Source organism: Ambystoma mexicanum, chromosome 2q (assembly GCF_040938575.1).
Source record: "Ambystoma mexicanum isolate Mex_15411 chromosome 2q, UKY_AmexF1_1, whole genome shotgun sequence".
Taxonomy (NCBI): domain Eukaryota; kingdom Metazoa; phylum Chordata; class Amphibia; order Caudata; family Ambystomatidae; genus Ambystoma; species Ambystoma mexicanum.
This window is the reverse complement of record NC_090924.1, coordinates 1,487,877,556-1,487,896,370: the sequence shown is the minus strand read 5'-3', so window position 1 is coordinate 1,487,896,370 and position 18,815 is coordinate 1,487,877,556. Positions and strand designations below refer to the sequence as shown.

The following is an 18,815-nucleotide window of genomic DNA, read 5'->3' as shown; positions in this document are numbered from 1 at the left end:
AGTGTTAGGCAACGTTTGTATGCCGTACCCTCTGGGAACACTACAAACAACTATGACTACAGGTATAGGAAACCCAACCTTTGGTATAAGCTTACACTACACAGTTTTGGTAGCGTGTTGAGCAGCCAGGCTTATCTCAAGAGGGGAAATGTGAGCAGTAGTGGAGTTACACAGGGATTTACAGTTACAAGTATTTAAATAAACTCTTACACTCAAGGTTTCTTGCATAAACAATTATTAATTTATTTATCAGTCAGTTATAAAGCCTTCTTCAGAAGGGAGCAATAGAATAGTAACACACCAATACACTTCAATACTGTATACTCTTAGTTTCTGAATCAGTTAAGACCCTTTTGGCATGGCCCAAAGACACAACCTACACCCACAGGTGACTTCAGTAACAAGGGTGCTGGGGACATTAATATCTTACTGTTGACATTCAGAATACTTTTAGAAGTTGGTAAAAGGCAAAGGTTATTAGAACAAGAGACCACCAATATTCATAAGAAGGCAAATACTTTCAGATCCCCCAGAAGAGTCATACAATGCAATAGGCTATGCCAAAGTCAATAGGCAAAAGTCTTGTATTGGATAAAGCACTTCTGGTAAGTAAATGGAAAAGTCTTGGCACAAGTTTTTAGGAGTCTGATGAAAATAAGAATGCAATGTAGGGCCACAACTTGTGAGTTGTAGAAGTTTCAGTTCTCACTGTTCCTGAGCCTCAGTCGTGGGGACAAGAGGGAGGATGTTGGGGGACTCCTGCAATGCACTGCACTGGACGGTCAAAGCCTGCAACCGGCAAACTTCACTTGCAGTGGCTATTTTGTGTTTCAGCTCCTCGCGTCTACCGCAATTAACAACACCCCGGTTCCTGACTATAGAGATCGACTTTCCTCTCTTCTGGGGTCCTGCACTCAGTTGAGGGGGCTCAGGCTTGGTCAGTCCTGCTTCCTGGGAGTCCGGAGAATCTTCCAAAAGCTCTAGGCTATCTTAAAAGCAACGCACACAAACTGGTGTCCCTCTCCCTGGTTATATGTTTTCCAGCAGCAACTCTGGTCCCACCAACTCAACGGGAGAAGTCGTCCTTGCAGGGTCTTCTCTGTCGATGCAAACTTGGCGTTTTGGCACTGCAGCTGGGTTTCACCGGGCAAACCAACGGTTCAGGAGTTGCAGCAGGCGTCCTCTTCAAGCTCTTCTTCGGTTCCTACGTCCAGTGGTCGACTCTGCCTTCCAAGCCAAAGGACTCGTCTTTTATTCAGTTTTCTCCCATTCATTCCAGCCTACCTATCACTCACCTGTCACTCACCCAGCAGGGCGGCTGTCCTTGCCGGACAGTCAGCCAGCCAATCACTGCAGAGTGCATTCAGGTCTTCTAGGAGACTAAGCACAGGGAGTTTTGGGCACCTCCCTCACTTCCTGCCCACCCCAGACACCCTGGAGCCAGAGGCGGGCTTCACTCCAGAAGCCCGCCAAAGGAACAAATGAACAGACACACCAAACCTGGTTTTGCGCGCAGAGAAAATCTCAAGGACCACCTTTCCACAAAGAAATAGCGAAAAAATACAACCGGGCACCATTTTGACAAAGATGGCTCCTATGGTTGCTTTACTTTAGCTGCGAACGCAGCCCGCGGTAAAGTAACACCATGGTAGTTCAAACAAAACCACTGCCACCAGCCATTCAGTGAGGAAAGGGTAACATAAAACATGTTATATGAGAGTTTAGACAAAGGGGATACTAAGTGACCCCTCCAGCACTCTATTGTAAGATAGTGTGTGCTGGGTCTAGCAAGTTACAATGGTAAGTAAAGTCAATTTCACTTCACTGCTCTGGGAAACAGTAGTTTATCCCAGAGAAGGTAGTTAAACCTTTGGAAAGTCTGAAAGACTTCCCCGTGCCACTGCACTGAAGGTGCTGTGTGACACAATGTAAAAGATGATGCCTATGGAGTTTGTCAGACTCCACACCCAAATGAAACACAATGTACAAAATCACATTAAAACACATGAGAGAGTGGGGAAAAAGGGATACACTCTCCAGGTTAAAAAAATCAAGTCCTCAAAATCCAGCAAAGTTTCTGTGGGTCTCTAAGGTGGAGGGTATTAGCACATTTCTGAGAATTCTCTGTAACACATAACAATGACGTTTGCGCACAGGACTTGCTGAACCGCTGAAAGAGGGAGGGGCGACGCCCTGCAAGTATGAACACAACATCAGCCAGCGAACACGCTCTTCCTCATCCCCGTACTTCTTATACTGACAGACTGGCAGGTACATATAGGAACACTAGGGCAAGTGTTGCTGGGAGTGGGGTGGGAAGGTATGTTAGGGATAGGTGGGTTACAGGGATACCATGTTCTCCCCAGGTCGTGACTCATCCCATAGTGGGCTTCTCTCCCATTAGATCCACCTGCTGAGTACCATCCCCAGGGGTACTATCGGGTAGCAGCCTCACCTCCCTGGCCCCATGGGAAGGGGCTCTGCCTATGGGAGAAGGGACATCTTCCAAAGGTTTGTCACATACCCTTCCCCTATTGACTGTAGCTTTATCTTCTAAAGCTACTGACAGGATCTTCAGTGTCTTCCGAGAGGATAGTTTGGTCGGTGTTGTGAACTGTTGGGGTGGTCGATAGAGGTCCCAATGAGATAGAGGGTTCACGTTGTGCACGCCATATTGGTGACTGGGGTAATGGCGATGCTGACGCGATGTTGCAATTTAATCTGTATCTAGTGTAGTTAATAGGAATGGGATAGGAGTTACTTTTAGTGTTACTTGGTATTTATGTTCATACATTTTAGATTTGCACGCATACAGCAAGCAAACTGTCAAAACTGCAGAGGAAATATAAACAATGTGGTTTGCCACATAGCTCCTAGAAGTTGTGCAACAGAGAGCTTCAGAATGCGCATGCAAGAAAGGAGATTTTCAATGAGGAAAATACAGTCAGAGGACGCAGTAGTCTTGAACATACATGCACAGACATTCATACATGGGGATCTTCAGAGATATGTCTTTTGGGACAGATGGGGTACATGGTGAATATACAATGTATATGCCACAAGTTCCTCTCGTAAGCTAAGAATTATGCAGGCCTAGGAGACTGAGTTGGCAAGATGAACTCTATGTGACTGGGAAAACTGGTTTAGCGAAGCTGAAGGCTGAGGAAGGGCAACGAGCAGCTGCAACAATAGCAGAGGGTCAGCCACAGGCAGACTCAGGGTTTTTATGGCTTAGCACTATAGTGGACAGGAGATGCAATCTTTTTAAGTACATGGGAGCCTGTTATTCTTTGTCATGGATAGTCTGGCCATCTGTTTGTGACCCAGCAATAAACTTGGTGCAAGGGATGCTTAAGGGCAGAGTTGACAAATGCTTTATGGGTTTCGGTCAGGTTCTCCAGAGGCCATGTGTCAATTGGCAGTCGTGTAGATTAGAGTGAAACAAGGACGCCAATAAGTCTTGGTGGGTAAGATATTTATCACCAGTTCAATGGGAACTTATTATCTCTCCCCATCCGCATATCGTTAAAGCGTCCTTGCAAACCATGTGCATCACATCCAGGGTTAGAGGCCCCAGGCCAGCTGCAACTTGTAACGAATTAGGTTTGTGTGTAAATGTTCATCTATGCAACGACATCATGACCTACCACGAAAGATCCCAGGAAGGGATGTGCTACGAATACAAGCTGATGATGGAAGTTAAATAAATATGTCCAATGAAAGTGTGGGAATTAAAAGGAGATTGGATTTCTTTTGTATAGTTTTGACCAATCATGTGTGGGGGGGAATGATCTATAATAAAATATGTGGGAGTATTTTAACTGTTACAAAATGAATAAAATGTGTCAACTCGTGTGGTTCCCGGAGCATCAGGTTTGTTTGACTTACAGCCTAATCTAGCTCTTCCCGACCGTTTGTACAATAAACTTGCTTTATGGCTAAACGTGCACTTGCTTCTTAAGTGTTGGCCCTAATTTGGGTGAAGGTGATCTGAGGTCTGCACAGAACCTCTCCTCCGGTCTCTCTATCCCCACAATTTGGGACACCCACTGATTAAAGTGTGGTACTATGCCGCCTGTTACCAATTGGGTCGGTACATTTGGGATTACAGTCACTGTAAAACAGAGTTCTTTTCCTAGAATGGTAATAGGGAATTGTGTCTGTGGGCATTTTACCCAGTGGCCATGTAAACAGCCAACTCTTTCTTCTCCTAGTTTCTTCCACCCCCAGGGAAGATGTTTGGGTATTAAGGAACATCCTTTACTTCCACCATCTAATTGTGCCCAGATTGTTATCTTATTAAGGGTGGCTGGAATTCTGAAGGTGGACATAGGAAACTGTGGTCCTTTCCTTTTTCCTCCTTCTAATAATATTCTCCCAGGGAGTTATTATCTCCTCAGTCTAGGAACAGAGGATACAGGATTGTGTGGAATGTATTATCCGGATCTCCCTGGTCTTTTTGTGTTTCAGTTCACCTTGTAGACTAGTGAGAAGTTCAAGGAATAATTCCCTCTTTTCTCTCCTCTGGATGTAATGGGATTAATGTCCCAGGAGGGAGATATGACTGTGTTCTCAGAAATCTCACAGTCTTCTCACTTTAAAGGGCAGGACATTTCACGAGAAGGTGGGGAAACGGGAAGGCTGTTATCTTCCCCAATGGGTGTCCTGACTAGGGTTTTATTGGTTTGGAGGATTGGCTGGGATTCCCCTACTGGCAATTTGGGTGTTCTAACCTTCACAGGGTAGATAGTGGTATTTTCATCTCCTCCAATCCCCATAATGTGTTCATCTCTGTGGGAGGACAGTGAGGCTTCAGGGTCCTGAATTTCAAGGTTTTCTATTTCCTGAGAGAAGGAACTGTTAAGGGTATTGGGAAGGTTGGTGTTTTTCCACAGGGCTAGCCCTGGGCCAAATCATACCCAACGTTAGAACCGAGCTCAGCACTAATGGGCTTCCCCATTCTCTTGGGTTTCATCAGGCCCTCACCCTTGGATGTTGACGGAAAGACTGTAGTCTTAGGAGTGTCACAATCTTCCATTATTAATGTGAGAGGGATCTCCCATGATATTAAGGTACTGGGAGGTCTTGACCTTTCCCCAAGAGAGTCTTGACTTGGTCTGATCATAACCAGAGTCAGAATATAACTCCCTCTAGTTTCGAGCCGCACACAAGCTTTTTTTGGTTCTGCCTCCAACTGGGCTGGTTCTCTGGGATCTTTCTATCTCCCTTTATAGAATTTGGTAGGGAGGGAGGTTCCCATGGGTTTCATATACCATAAATCCTACCACCTGGCCACTTTTAACCTGTATCGCAATATACAACACATTTAAGAGAACGATTTGTATTTCTTCTCCATTGGATTTGAGAGAAAGTACTATTAATCTCTTCTTCCAGCCAGTTTCATCCAGGGGCATGAGAAAGATAACCAGGTTGGTAAGGATCTCTACCCTAAATTGTAGAGAGACTATAACGTTGTTGCTACTAGGAATTCGGTATTCGTGAGAAAAGAAATGATAAATATTCCACCTCCACATTCTTCCAAGCGGGGAAAATGGCTTGTGAAGTGAAGGGCAAAACCTGTTCCCCATCCTTTGGCCTGCATGGCAAATGCGCTCTCGGGTTCTCACTATACGATTTCAGCCCATAGGTAGACAAGATGATCTGTCCCAACCTTTTCCAGATGAACAAGTTGAGAGACTAGAATTAGTCTTGGTCAGTTTGGAAAATCTCAGAATCTCCTTCCTGTTGCCTTCAGCAATGCCCATCTCTCTGTATTCTAGTGCCTGGCTGTCATCGTCAGCCTGAACCTCCAGGAAGCCTGAACAGCTGCTTGGTGGGAGGACTCTGGGAAGCCTAGATCTTGATTGCTCCTTAGTTATCTCCTCAGCCTCACTGGTGATCTACTGTGCAGTTGCCTACCCCGGCCCTCCTTGCCTACATGTGTTATGCACGAGGAAAGAGGCATGCTCCTCTGCAGGCCAGATGGTGGGTGCCCACTTGCCTTTCTGACATTCATCTCCTGGGTGGTGTTGGAAGGCGTGGGGGTCTGTGCAGGCTGACATGAGATCCCTATTTTGGCCGGCATATAATCAAGTCTAAGCAACTAAAATGTATAAAGCGTTCAAGAGATTATATATATGTAGAACGTATCATAGTATACAATAAGTGGCTGCCACTAACGTTACTCGAGAAACTGGAAGGTGTTAGAGAGGCCTATTGCTCACATCACATCTAGGCTGACACATGTTGCATCCAGACCTGGGTGTCATCACCATGAGGACCAGCAGTGACTGCAGTGCTGCATGTCTTCAGGTAGCTGCATAACCTTTATATGTTTAAAGGCTTCGGCAATGGGACTGATGGGAGATTTCCAACTTAAGGGACCACTCCCCCCACACACACAGTTTCAATCGTGTACAAAATGCGTGTCCACAGCCAAGACCATTAGAGTGAGTTATACAGTAAAGCCTCCTTTGAAGCTAAGCCCATGACACCATGGATGTAAAGCTGACATGCAGAAAAAGGATGCATGTTTCTAGTCAATTGTTCTTCACATTATGCGTACCAGGAAGCTGGACGTTGATGACAATTTATATCCAACTGCTTGCATTCTATTCCTTGCACTTATCGGTTAAGTCGACTGTTGGAAATCTGATTCTCAGCTGGACTTCGGACCCCTCATCCTTTGTGGGTCGAGGTAGGCACTGGGGTGACATCATGAAATTAAGGTTAGTCTCAAATTAAATGTATATGCCCATTATAAATTATTAAACATATACATTATTAAAAGCAAAACGTTCTCCATGAAGCCCAAATTGGTTTGTTATTGCGCACAATCTATTACTGGTGTGTGCTTTAGTTATAAGTATGGAGGATAATTAAGAACATTATTTCCTGTAGGCTTAAAAAACACATTACCTCGGATTATTGTTAAATCAAACTTTTTAATTGATATGCACTATACAAATGAAAGACAGTTTTCTCAAGTACTGATTTCAACCAGAATTAAACCAACTACTTCCAACTGGAAAACCGTAAATGTAATATCTGTTCATTCTTGGTGAGCTTAGATGGTCCTTGCTCTGGGAGGAGTCAATTTAGTATTTAACCCTAAATGCAGAAGTCCTTCTGCCCACGCAGACTCTTAACAGCTCCTTTTCATCCAGTGCCTGACTAACAGTCTTCAAGTCGTGATGTCATTTCTGATGCCTTCTCTGCAGGCACCTTTCAGCTCTGCGAGAAGAGACCAATGGAAGACTCACTCGCTCGGGGCATGCCAAGTGTTGCCATGCTCACCTACTGAGACTCACTCTCTAGTCCAATCTGGCCGGTGGTGCCCTGAGAGTGATCTTATGCTCGAGGGTTTGGAAGTACTGCCATGCTCCCCTACTGAGACTCACTCGCTAGTCCAGTGTGGCTGGTGGTGCCCTGAGAGTGATTGTATGCTCGAGGCATGCCAGTGTTGCCATGCTCCCTACTGAGACTCACTCGCTGCCTAGTGCGGCCATTGGTGACCCGAGAGTGATCTTATGCTCGAGACATGCCAGTGTTGCTATGCTCCCCTACTGAGTCTCACCTGCAATCCAGTGCGGCCGGTGGTGCCCCGAGAGTGATCTTATGCTTGAGGCTTTGAAAGTACTGCCATGCTCACCTACTGAGACTCACTTGCAGTCCAGTGTGGCCGGTGCTGCCCTGAGAGTGATTTTATGTTCAAGGCATGCAAGTGTTGCCATGCTCCCTACTGAGACTCACTTGCTGCCTAGTGCGGCCGGTGGTGCCCTGAGAGTGATCTTATGCTCGCGGCTTTAGCAATGCTCCCATGTTCACATACTGAGACTCACTCGCTGCCTATTGCGGCCGGTAGTGCCCTGAGAGCGATCTTAGGCTCGAGGGTTTAGCAATGCTCCCATGTTCACATACTGAGACTCACTCGCTGCCTATTGCGGCCGGTAGTGCCCTGAGAGCGATCTTAGGCTCGAGGGTTTAGCAATGCTGCCATGTTCACATACTGAGACTCACTCGCTGCCTAGTGCGGCCGGTGGTGCCCTGAGAGCGATCTTAGGCTCGAGGGTTTAGCAATGCTGCCATGTTCACTTACTGAGACTCACTCGCTGCCTAGTGCGGCCGGTGGTGCCCTGAGAGTGATCTTATGCTCGCGGCTTTAGCAATGCTCCCATGTTCACATACTGAGACTCACTCGCTGCCTATTGCGGCCGGTTGTGCCCTGAGAGCGATCTTAGGCTCGAGGGTTTAGCAATGCTGCCATGTTCACATACTGAGACTCACTCGCTGCCTAGTGCGGCCGGTGGTGCCCTGAGAGGAGTGCGGCCAGTGGTGCCCTGAGAGTGATCTTATGCTCGCGGCTTTAGCAATGCTGCCATGTTCACTTACTGAGACTCACTCGCTGCCTAGTGCGGCCGGTGGTGCCCTAAGAGCGATCTTATGCTCGCGGCTTTAGCAATGCTGCCATGTTCACTTACTGAGACTCACTCGCTGCCTAGTGCGGCCGGTAGTGCCCTGAGAGTGACCTTATGTTCGCGGCTTTAGCAATGATGCCATGTTCATTTACTGAGACTCACTCGCTGCCTAGTGCGGCCGGTGGTGCCCTGAAAGTGACCTTATGCTTGCGGCTTTAGCAATGATGCCATGTTCACTTACTGAGACTCACTCGCTGCCTAGTACGGCCGGTGGTGCCCTGAGAGCGATCTTATGCTCACGACTTTAGCAATGATGCCATGTTCACTTACTGAGACTCACTCGCTGCCTAGTGCGGCCGGTGGTGCCCTGAGAGTGACCTTATGCTCGCGGCTTTAGCAATGCTGCCATGTTCACATACTGAGACTCACTCGCTGCCTAGTGCGGCCGGTGGTGCCCTGAGAGCGATCTTAGGCTCGAGGTTAGGGCAGCATTACTTTATGAAGCAACATTCATCTTCTTTTTTTGCCCAAAATAGAGTCTAACATTTAGAGGCTGACTGTCGCAGTTTTTGTCTGCTTATTGTACACTCATGCTCTCATAATTGTGATTCCATTATTTCCAGAATGGCCTATTGCTCACATCACATCTAGGCTGACACATGTTGCATCCAGACCTGGATGTCATCACCATGAGGACCAGCAGTGACTGCAGTGCTGCATGTCTTAAGGTAGCTGCATAACCTTCATATGTTTAAAGGCTTCGGCAATGGGACTGGTGGGAGATTTCCAACTTAAGGGACCCCTCCCCCCACACACACAGTTTCAATCGTGTACAAAATGCGTATCCACTTCCAACACCATTAGAGTGAGTTATACAGTAAAGCCTCCCTTGAAGCTAAGCCCATGACACCATGGATGTAAAGTTGACATGCAGAAAAAGGATGCATGTTTCTAGTCAATTGTTCTTCAAATTATGTGTACCAGGAAGCTGGACGTTGATGACAATTTATATCCAACTGCTTGCATTCTATTCCTTGCACTTACCGGTTAAGTCGACTGTTGGAAATAAGATTCTCAGCTGGACTTCGGACACCTGATCCTTTGAGGCAGACACTGCAGGGGGGAAGAGGCCTTTGACCCGCTACTTCAGCAGCTGTCAGCACTGAAGCAGGCTTTATAGCAGAACAGAGCTGCGCATGGCTGTCACGCCATCATCCAGCCATCTAGCCGGTGCGTGCCGGACTCAGCAACATGCATTTTCTACTGAGAACTACCCACTGGAACCCATCGCAGCCATGGCTACACTGGATAATAGGCAGGATTGCACAGTGACCCGGTAAGAACTAAAGATATTTACATTCATATAATCTTCGGCACCTCAGATCTTGCCCGCTCAAAATTATTAAAGTTCCTACCATTTCCAGCACTGTTTTAAAACTAACATCACAGGGAGTTCTTCCTCTGCGGAACTCTAGTGAAACTCACCATCTGCTAGTGCTCGACACTCAATTATTTTCCGCCCTGACCAGTTTGGCATGAAAATGCTAGAACGAATAACCAAAGCAACTAGCATGCCCCTTTCTGACTCTGATGAACTCACAGATACAACACAGGTGGCTTCTACTAACTCATCAACCAATCAGATCACTCCGATTGAAGGCTCTGACCAGCCCCTCATTCACAGCAAAGCTCCTAGAGAATTAACTCATGATCCAGAAGAAGCCCTTAATAGGAGGTAGTTATGTACTCCTCAACTACCACTACTTAATTAAACCTTGGATGACGACAAAAGTAATGGTCAGATGGCTATTGTGACCATAGATTCTGCAACTCAACTGGCCAATTCTGGCCAATTGCTCTAGTGATTCACTGAACCCCGAAGCATCCTATCTGCAATTCCAAGTATTAGAACGTTTATTAAACTTGTGATGGAAAAATGGAAACATCCACTGCTCATTCACCCATCCTTAGCCACATCCTGGAGTGGGTTAGGTTTCCCAGACCTATTAACAACATTGCATGTGAACATTGCATTCGCGCGTAGAAACACGCGTTATGAATGTCATATCATATCATAATGACCTCTCACCTTTGCCGACTCCTATGGTGAATAGTAGAAATCTGTGGATCCAGGTCTAATACTTCTGTGAACGGCCAGTTGACCAGTGATGCACGTGACATACCTGAATCCGTAGATATTGGTACAGATACTACTGTTCCTGTAATTATCGTGGACTAGTAAAAAAACTTGAAGGCTTTTCACTACCGTGTCATTGGGGATCCCTTATTCGGTGGCCAGAGAAGGGCCATCGCTATTGGATCCCGACTCTGGGGGTGGACACGCGAGGATCACCTGGGTAGAGGTCCACGGGGTGTGGGGATGGAGCACGTGAGGGCAAGACATGGTATCCCGCTGCCCCTGACAAACTTTCACCCCACATTCCCTCTACCGACTTCCATAATTCCCCTAATTGGTTTATCAGCCCAACTACTGAGACGAGGAAGAGTAGGACTCAGACTGTGAAGATTACCACCAGTAATAGGCAATGTCCCTGTCCCACTACTAGGGCCAGGCAGGGTCAGGCACTCAGTCCCAATCACACAAACATGAAACTTGATGGCTACTTTGAATATAAAATGTGAAGCACAGAAAGACAAATGCGGTGAGACCGGGGACAGCAAGGAAAGCAAGTCGGATGGTGAAGCAGAGGAACAACTGAGTGAGAGCCGTCAAGGACCAGGCCAGGGAGAACGGGACACTGAGATGTTATGTTATGTTATGGGAATTTATAAAGCGCCGGCAGCCCGGAGAAAGCGTGGCGAGGGAGCCGTGTCTCCAAGGAGGCGGTAAAGTTAAGAGAAGGGAGAAGAGGGGCAGTCTCAACTCTTCCCTCCTTATGCCAGAAGATTGCGCATTTCCCCCGCAAGGATGTGCGTTCGCCCGGGAACGTCTGAGGGTCAGGTGGTCAAGACCCTGACAAGCTGAAAACTGAAGAACACGCTGGAGCTATCACAGCCGGTGAGTTCAAAGAAAGGGAGAGCCCGGTTTGTGAAACGCACAATTGTGTGAAGCTACAATGTTGCACGTGAGGCTATGCTTTGGAGGATAAAGACATTTAACTGAATGCTTGATTGTGTCTAGTCGGCGAGGGAGCCAACAAGAAACAAATTAACAGAGCAGTGCTTTGTGTGAAGGCACGCTGTTGAAATGTTTCTTGAAAGATAACAGAACAGTGAATAATGAAAGTGAAATGTGTTGAAAGACATTGAAACTAAGGGCACGAAGGAAAGAGCATGCAGAGATCCTGAAAGGCTAAGGTGAAAGCTAACTATATTTTTGTGAAACAAGGAAAAGAGTGGCAAAGTGGCCGTTCTATGAAATCAAGTGCTAGAGGCACAGACTTTAAAAAGAAGACCCGAACATCAGAGTGGTCACGCACAGGGGTGAGAATACTATGCAGCTGCAAAGGTCTCCGACAGTTGAACATTGTGAATGAGAAGTGCAAGGGTTGGGGAAGGGAGTTCTCCCCAAGCTCTGTGAAGCGGAGATGTTTAGCTGGAAAGTGTTTCACCCATGTTTAAGTGTTTGAAGTCAGGCAAGCGCAGCCTGAGCAAGTGATTGAAAAGGAACTTTGTGAATAACTGTAAAAAACAAAGCTGGGAGAGGATAGAAAGCCTCCAACCCCAGTCAAACTTAATAAAGGTGTTAAAACTTGTATCTTTGTGTCTGTGTACTTACTTGTGCTACCATGCCAGCCTCACATACTCCAGTACCATTATGAGTGGAAATCAAAAGAATAAAGCACTCCATGAGGTGTAAAAAACGATTTAGGAGTAATACTAATCCGAAGGGTCCAGACAAGACAAGGATTTTGACAGTCAATGCATCATGTACATCCCTTCTCCATCTCGGCCCTTTTCAGATGTTGAATTTATTAGGTCATTGGATGTTGCCCTCTTGGCTTCAAAACGAAGATAATGAGAAATAAAAAGAATAAGGGGGGCCTGTGCTTCTCATTGCCATGAGAAGAAATCTGCCAGCGTTACACACTAGGGGCTGTGCACATTAATGGCTAGGAAACGCTACAAACCAAATAAAGGCAAAACAACTAAAAATAATTCTAAGGAAGACTGTCATCCTGGAGGACATTCATCAATTACTTGACTCTGATGCACTGGTATTTCAATCGTTAAGTGCTCACCAGATGACCAGGTCGAGTGGGATCTCTACACTAATTAACCAAAGCTGTAAATCCCTACCCATGGATAATTTGACAACGCTGGTGCCTCACATCTTAACTGAGCCTAAACAGGATATTCTAAAGGTGGAATTCTTCGATCCCAAGAGATCTAATATTGCAGAGCGTTATTCAAAATCTAATTCTGATAGCCTAGTGTTAAAGTCTGCAGGTCTAGTGTCGGCCGTCGTGATATGGCGACGTGTGGACTCGGATGAATGTGGGGTTGTTGAGGAATCTTCCTGGCGAGTCCAGCCTGGGTAGGGGGCAACTGGAATGACCAAGAATTATTTAGTTCTCTAGGTATGTTCTTCAAAAAGCATCACTCATGGTTCATCTGGCTATAGTGTCCTTACATATATTATAGTGATCATACATTGCACACACAAAGCGTTGGCTCACTCATGGCAACACCACTTGAAAACCCTGACCCTCTTCTAATCGCACTCTATTTTCAGGAAAGTGCACATTTCTGGTAATTGCCAATCCATATCTTATACTATGGTATGAGTATCTTCCATGTGGCGGCCATATCCGCTATTTATACAATGGTATGTGTATCTTCTATTAAGCTTCCATATCCTCTACTTATACTATGGCATGTGTATCTAACATTTTTCTACCATATCCTCTACTTATGCTATGGCATGTGTATCTAACATTTTTCTACCATATCCTCTACTTATGCTATGCATATGCTATAGCCCGTGTATATTTAATGTTGCTGCTATACCTGCTACTTATGCTATATGTGTATCACCCATGTTGCTGTCACTCTGTATCCATGCTTGGGCACATAGACATTCCATGAGGATGCTAATCTGAGTTATGTGCCTATGCTGGGGTAGATGTACCTGCTCTGTGCCATACATCTATACCAAAGCTTGTACACATGCCTCATACCTGCCATTATTGGTCTGGGTCCTGTGCCTATGCTGGGGTAGATGTACCTGCTCTGTGCCATACATCTATACTAAAGCCTGTACACCTGCCTCGTACCTGCTATCATTAGACTGGGCCCTGTGCCTATGCTGGGGTAGAGGTACCCGTTCTGTGTCCTACATCTATACTAAAGCCTGTACACCTGCCTCGTCCCTGCCATTATTGGTCTGGGTCCTGTGCCTATGCTGGGGTAGAGGTACCTGTTCTGTGTCCTACATCTATACTAAAGCCTGTACACCTGCCTCGTCCCTGCCATTATTGGTCTGGGTCCTGTGCCTATGCTGGGGTAGAGGTACCTGTTCTGTGTCCTACATCTATACTAAAGCCTGTACACCTGCCTCGTCCCTGCCATTATTGGTCTGGGTCCTGTGCCTATGCTGGGGTAGAGGTACCTGCTCTGTGCCATACATCTATACTAAAGCCTGTACACCTGCCTCGTACCTGCTATTACGAGACCAGGTCCTGTGCCAATTGTCGGATACAAACACTCTAATTGTGGAATGCTAACGTTAGACTTGAAAAGCCAACTGTCTATTATTCTGTGTCTAGCGTGGATGGTGGTGGGGTGGGGCCAGGGGCCTTCCAGGGTGCTGGTTTTGCTTGCTGTCACGGCAGCTTATTAAACAATGTGTTATGACAGGTGCGCACGGGGTGGACAGAGACTCTTGGATTTATACATTTCTTTTGAAAAACTGGAAAGACAAATGTATCTGCACGGGGCTCCTAAAATAAGTTGAAACTGCTTAAAACGTGACTTTTTAATTACCGTTCATGGATGAATATGTTATAATAAGCACTTTCGCCCTCATGCAAGCTCTCTGTTGATGTGCTGTGATTGCTCGTTACCTTCTGTGTGCTGCGCAACATGGGGCCATTTTCAGAACTTTTTTCAGGGCCACTTTTGGTTCCTAGTGCACCCCTGTGCACGAGGGGAGGAAAAGGAGGAGAGAAAGGGAAGAGGGAGAGGAGAGAGAGGGGAGAGAAACAGAAAAGGGAGGGGAGAGAAGGGGAAGAGGGGACAGGGAGGGCGAGAGTGCGCAGGTCAGGAGACAGAAGCACAGAGAGGCAGACACACATCAGAGCAGGTATTTACCTTTTGCAGTCTGTGCTCCGGGCCTTTTGCTGAACACGAGGACACGCCAATAAAGTGCTCAGGTCTGGAGAAAGCAAACATCACATGATTAATACATGTACAATATGAATGATCTAAATTACAGACTCCAGCATTAACATGACAACCAGAGACAATATATAATGGAAATGTCCAAACACCCCCAGCTCCCCCCCCCCCCATAACCCACTCCCACCTCCATACCCCGCACCCATCAGAAGCACAGGAGAAAGGCTTAAGGGAAGGCTGTGAAGGAAAAGAAGAGGCAGGACCACCTGTCCCTCACCTGCAGTACATGACACCCAGAGGCAATATATAATGGAAATGTCTACAGAATGGACTGCTGATCTCCCCCGCCCACCTCCATAACCCACCCCCATCACATGCACAGGAGAAAGGCTTAAGGGAAGGCTGTGAAGGAAAAGCAGAGGCAAGGCCACCTGTCCCTCACCTGCAGTACCTGACACCCAGAGGCAATATATAATGGAAATGTCTACAGAATGGACTGCTGATCTCACCCCCACCTCCATAACCCGCCCCATCACATGCACAGGAGAAAGGCTTCAGGGAAGGCTGTGAAGGAAAAGCAGAGGCAAGGCCACCTGTCCCTCATCTGCAGTACATGACACCCAATCCAGATTTAGGGTACTAGCGCTCCCCAGGAGAATGGTCTTTCTATTTGAACTGCTAGATGCCCGCTAACAGAACACCTAACTACTTAGCAATTTGGCTGATTAAGTAAGGTCTTGAAATATCCCAGGTGAAGACCCAGGGAGGGCCAGCTGCCCAGGGGGAAGCGCGGAGCTAAGGTCCTGTGATTTGTACAGCGAAGTACAAGGGGTGAGGCCAACAAATCTAGCTCTGCGCCAGGGAGGCATGGTGGGGTGCCTGCGTGTCAGTGATTAGGAGAAGCGTTTTGTTATTTCAAAGGGCCAATTTGACCTCGAGAATATCTACTGAGCTCATGTCCAACTACCAGGTGCACATCACGTGATTGGACTTGTGGTGCGGAAAACGGTTTATAGTCATAATGTAGAAAAAAAATGTCGACTTACAAAAATGTAGAAAACAATATTGTCGAAAACCTATACATATAATGAAAAGAGTCATTTTTTAGAAAAAAAAAATATCGAAAAAAAATGTCAATTAGCACTATCAATAAATAAATAAACAAGAAGAGTATCTTTTACTAGGGGGAGGGGGCCCAACCCACCTAACCCAACAACCCCCGGCCACCCCCCACCACCCTCTCACCCCTCATACTCAACACATTGTAATTATATATATATATTTTTTTTTTTTCGGAAAAATTCTAAAAAATGTAGAAAAAATTCGACATTATTGTTTTTCGACATTATTGTTTTCTAAAAAAAATTCGACATTTTGACTTTCTACATTATTGCATTCTACATTATGACTGACCACCGCGGAAAACCACGTGGAGGAGGGGCTGGCATAGATTAACTCTGCCCAATCGGGCAAGGCAATATAGGGAATTGATAGTATGTACATAGGGGGTAACCAATGAATACTGTATATTGGTTGCGTCACAAGTGGCAAAAATGTACTTTACAATGTCTTGTTTGCTTTGAACTAACCAGTGTGCACAGTGGCAGTGGGTTTTCAGACACCTTCCTGCATGTTTTTTCTGTCAGTATACTGAATAAACGTTGTTATCCTTGCAAGAGGTGCACCAAGGAATGTCTTCAGAGGACTGTTTTATTTTGTCTCATTGCCTGCCTTATAATGGCAGCACTTACTCAGAGCATTGCTGCCCTGTTTTCCCCTCCCCTCTCCCTTTCCCCTTGACTTCTTTTTCTCTGACTTGCATGATCTGAATGACACAAGGCCTACGAAGATTGTTTGTTTTGTCCTCCCTCTGTTTTCCCTCCCTTGTCTTGTCGCGCCTAGAAACTCTTGTGAACAGGCGTGTTATAAATGATATATCATATCATATCACCAGGGCCTTTCAAATCTTTCAGGGGGGCCCAGCATCTACCCTTATGTTGCCAGTCATTAGTTGTATAATGCTGCAATAGATTATTTTCGATAATATTTTGTTTCTCTGGGTTGAAATGTGTACTTTTAAGCGCTCACATTAGAAAATGTATTTGCTGCAGGCCTTCAGGCCGTCCCATGGAAGAGGCGACCCGAAGGGCACCAGAAAACGAAGCTTGTAATGTAAGCTCTGAAAAGCACACATATAACAAAGAAATACAAACGGGGTTAATATCCACCAATTATCATTAGACGGCCAGCCAGCAGGGCACTAAACCACTAAATGCCCATTGAAAAGCTATATACCCTTGTTTATCAGCAAGAGACTGATGAGTAGGAACCGGTGTTAAAAGGCAAAGAGGTGATAATCAGTGGGCATTTGGTGTGTCAGCTTCCTGATGCTCGTGTCATGTTATTTCTTTGTCGCTGGGTGCCTCAGACTGTCTTCCACTCAAAGCAAATGGGGACCCAGCCATCATGTTGACATGGGCCCCCGCACATCTGCTGCGGAGCCTGTACCCCAGCCTCCATCAGATACACAGGAGAAAGGGTGTAATATGTTGGTACCTGAAGTAACACCCGGACCAGCAGGTAAGACATATGTAGGTTTATTGTATGTTACTTGCCAGGAACAACATCGGCATGTCCCCTCAATTCAGCATAGCTCTCAACTGTAAATCTTACAACCAGCTTTCAGAGCATAACATCCCCTACACTCCACACACTCTGACATCACATTCCATACAACAGTGATGTCACCACCTCAGCTGAGATACACATTACAACAAAGGGTTAATGGAAGGTTTGTGGAGGAAAAGCAGAGACAAGGCCACATTTCCCCTGAAAGACTCGTTCCTTTTTAGGGGAGGAGAGATCCACAGAGACTTGGGGTCTCATGCAAGGGGGGGGGGGGGGCAGGGCACTGCTGATAATACACCTTGCCCTGGTGCTATGTTATGTTTCCCAGATGTTTCTAGAAGGCTTGGGTGTGACGTCATAGAAGTGTCCCTCACCTGCAGTAATTACCGCTTGAGAGGCACCTCCTTCTCAATCTATGAGGCCAGGGAGGGGTCCCAGGGACACACCCACCCACTGCTCAGAGCCTCCCAGAGGGACTGAGGAGGGCTGAGGTGCTGTGAGTCTGCATCAAAGGACCTGGGATGCTGAGCCGATAAATGGACATGCGCAGTGCAGAGACACTGATCTCCAGAGAATGCGCAGGAAGGGCATACTGCTAGGAGCATGCGCAGTGTGAAGATCCGATTTCACAGAGCATGCGCAGAAAAGGCATACTGCTAGGAGCTTCTACACCTGGAATCCGTAAAGGAAGCGCATGCTCAGAGAAAAGACGTTAATACACCTCAAAGAAAACAAGCTTTGCAAGGCTAAAGAATCACTGCTTTCTCGTACTTGCTCAATATTATTTACATACGTAGGGATAGGTTTTGATTAGAATTGTGTCCATGTTTATCACTAATGTGACCTGCATGTATTAGAATCTATACATTTTTTAAATTGTGACTACATACTAGATATTCAGCCACTTTTTCTCCTGTTTCACGGATATAATGTATTGGAATTTGCATTTCTTCTAGTCCTTGTTGAGCTTGTGATCCCTTTTCAATGTTTCCAAGAGAGTATGTTATTATGGGTTAATGCCTGGTGCAGTGGAGCTGCTGGAGAAAGTGGGGTCATCTTCAATGATTTCCGGGTTGCACTGGATTCAGGTTCTGTCTTCTTCAGGTGTGTCTGTGTTTGCCTCTTTCGCTCACCACTTCCATCAGTTATTTAGTTAATATTTGTTTTTGGTGTTTTCATACCTCTCAACTCACCCGAATATTTAAAATGTCACCCGCCACAGCAACATTTTCACCCTCCCAACACACAATTAACTTCAATGAAATCAACTGTACAGGAAAAACCTTTTATAAGAGTCAAAAATGCTTCGTTACCTGTACACTTTAATGGGAAGAACTGCCAGACTCAGCATATTTCACCTGCATACATGACAACATGTTCTAGCACGTGGGAGGGAGAGTCTCTGAGAGAAATCGGGAGAGCTGAATTTCCCCACTCAATTGCATTTGGGGTTAGATTTACTTTAGGTGA

General features: G+C 46.1%; 1 protein-coding gene across 3 annotated transcripts in view; it reads right to left on the bottom strand.

Annotated features, from left to right (window-relative positions):
• Nucleotides 1-17,881, bottom strand: part of LOC138570314 (zinc finger protein 615-like) — a 102,739-nt gene extending 84,858 nt beyond the window's left edge. For 2 of the 3 annotated variants that reach the window (XM_069649096.1, XM_069649097.1), the window contains exons 1-3: nt 17,720-17,881; nt 14,691-14,754; nt 6,566-6,704 (exon numbers count right to left, since the gene is read on the bottom strand). The gene's annotated coding sequence lies outside the window, so the exon portion shown is untranslated. The remainder of the gene's footprint in view (nt 1-6,565; nt 6,705-14,690; nt 14,755-17,719) is intronic. The other variant, XM_069649098.1, reaches the window with a different exon arrangement.
• Between the last annotated feature and the right edge of the window lie 934 nt (nt 17,882-18,815).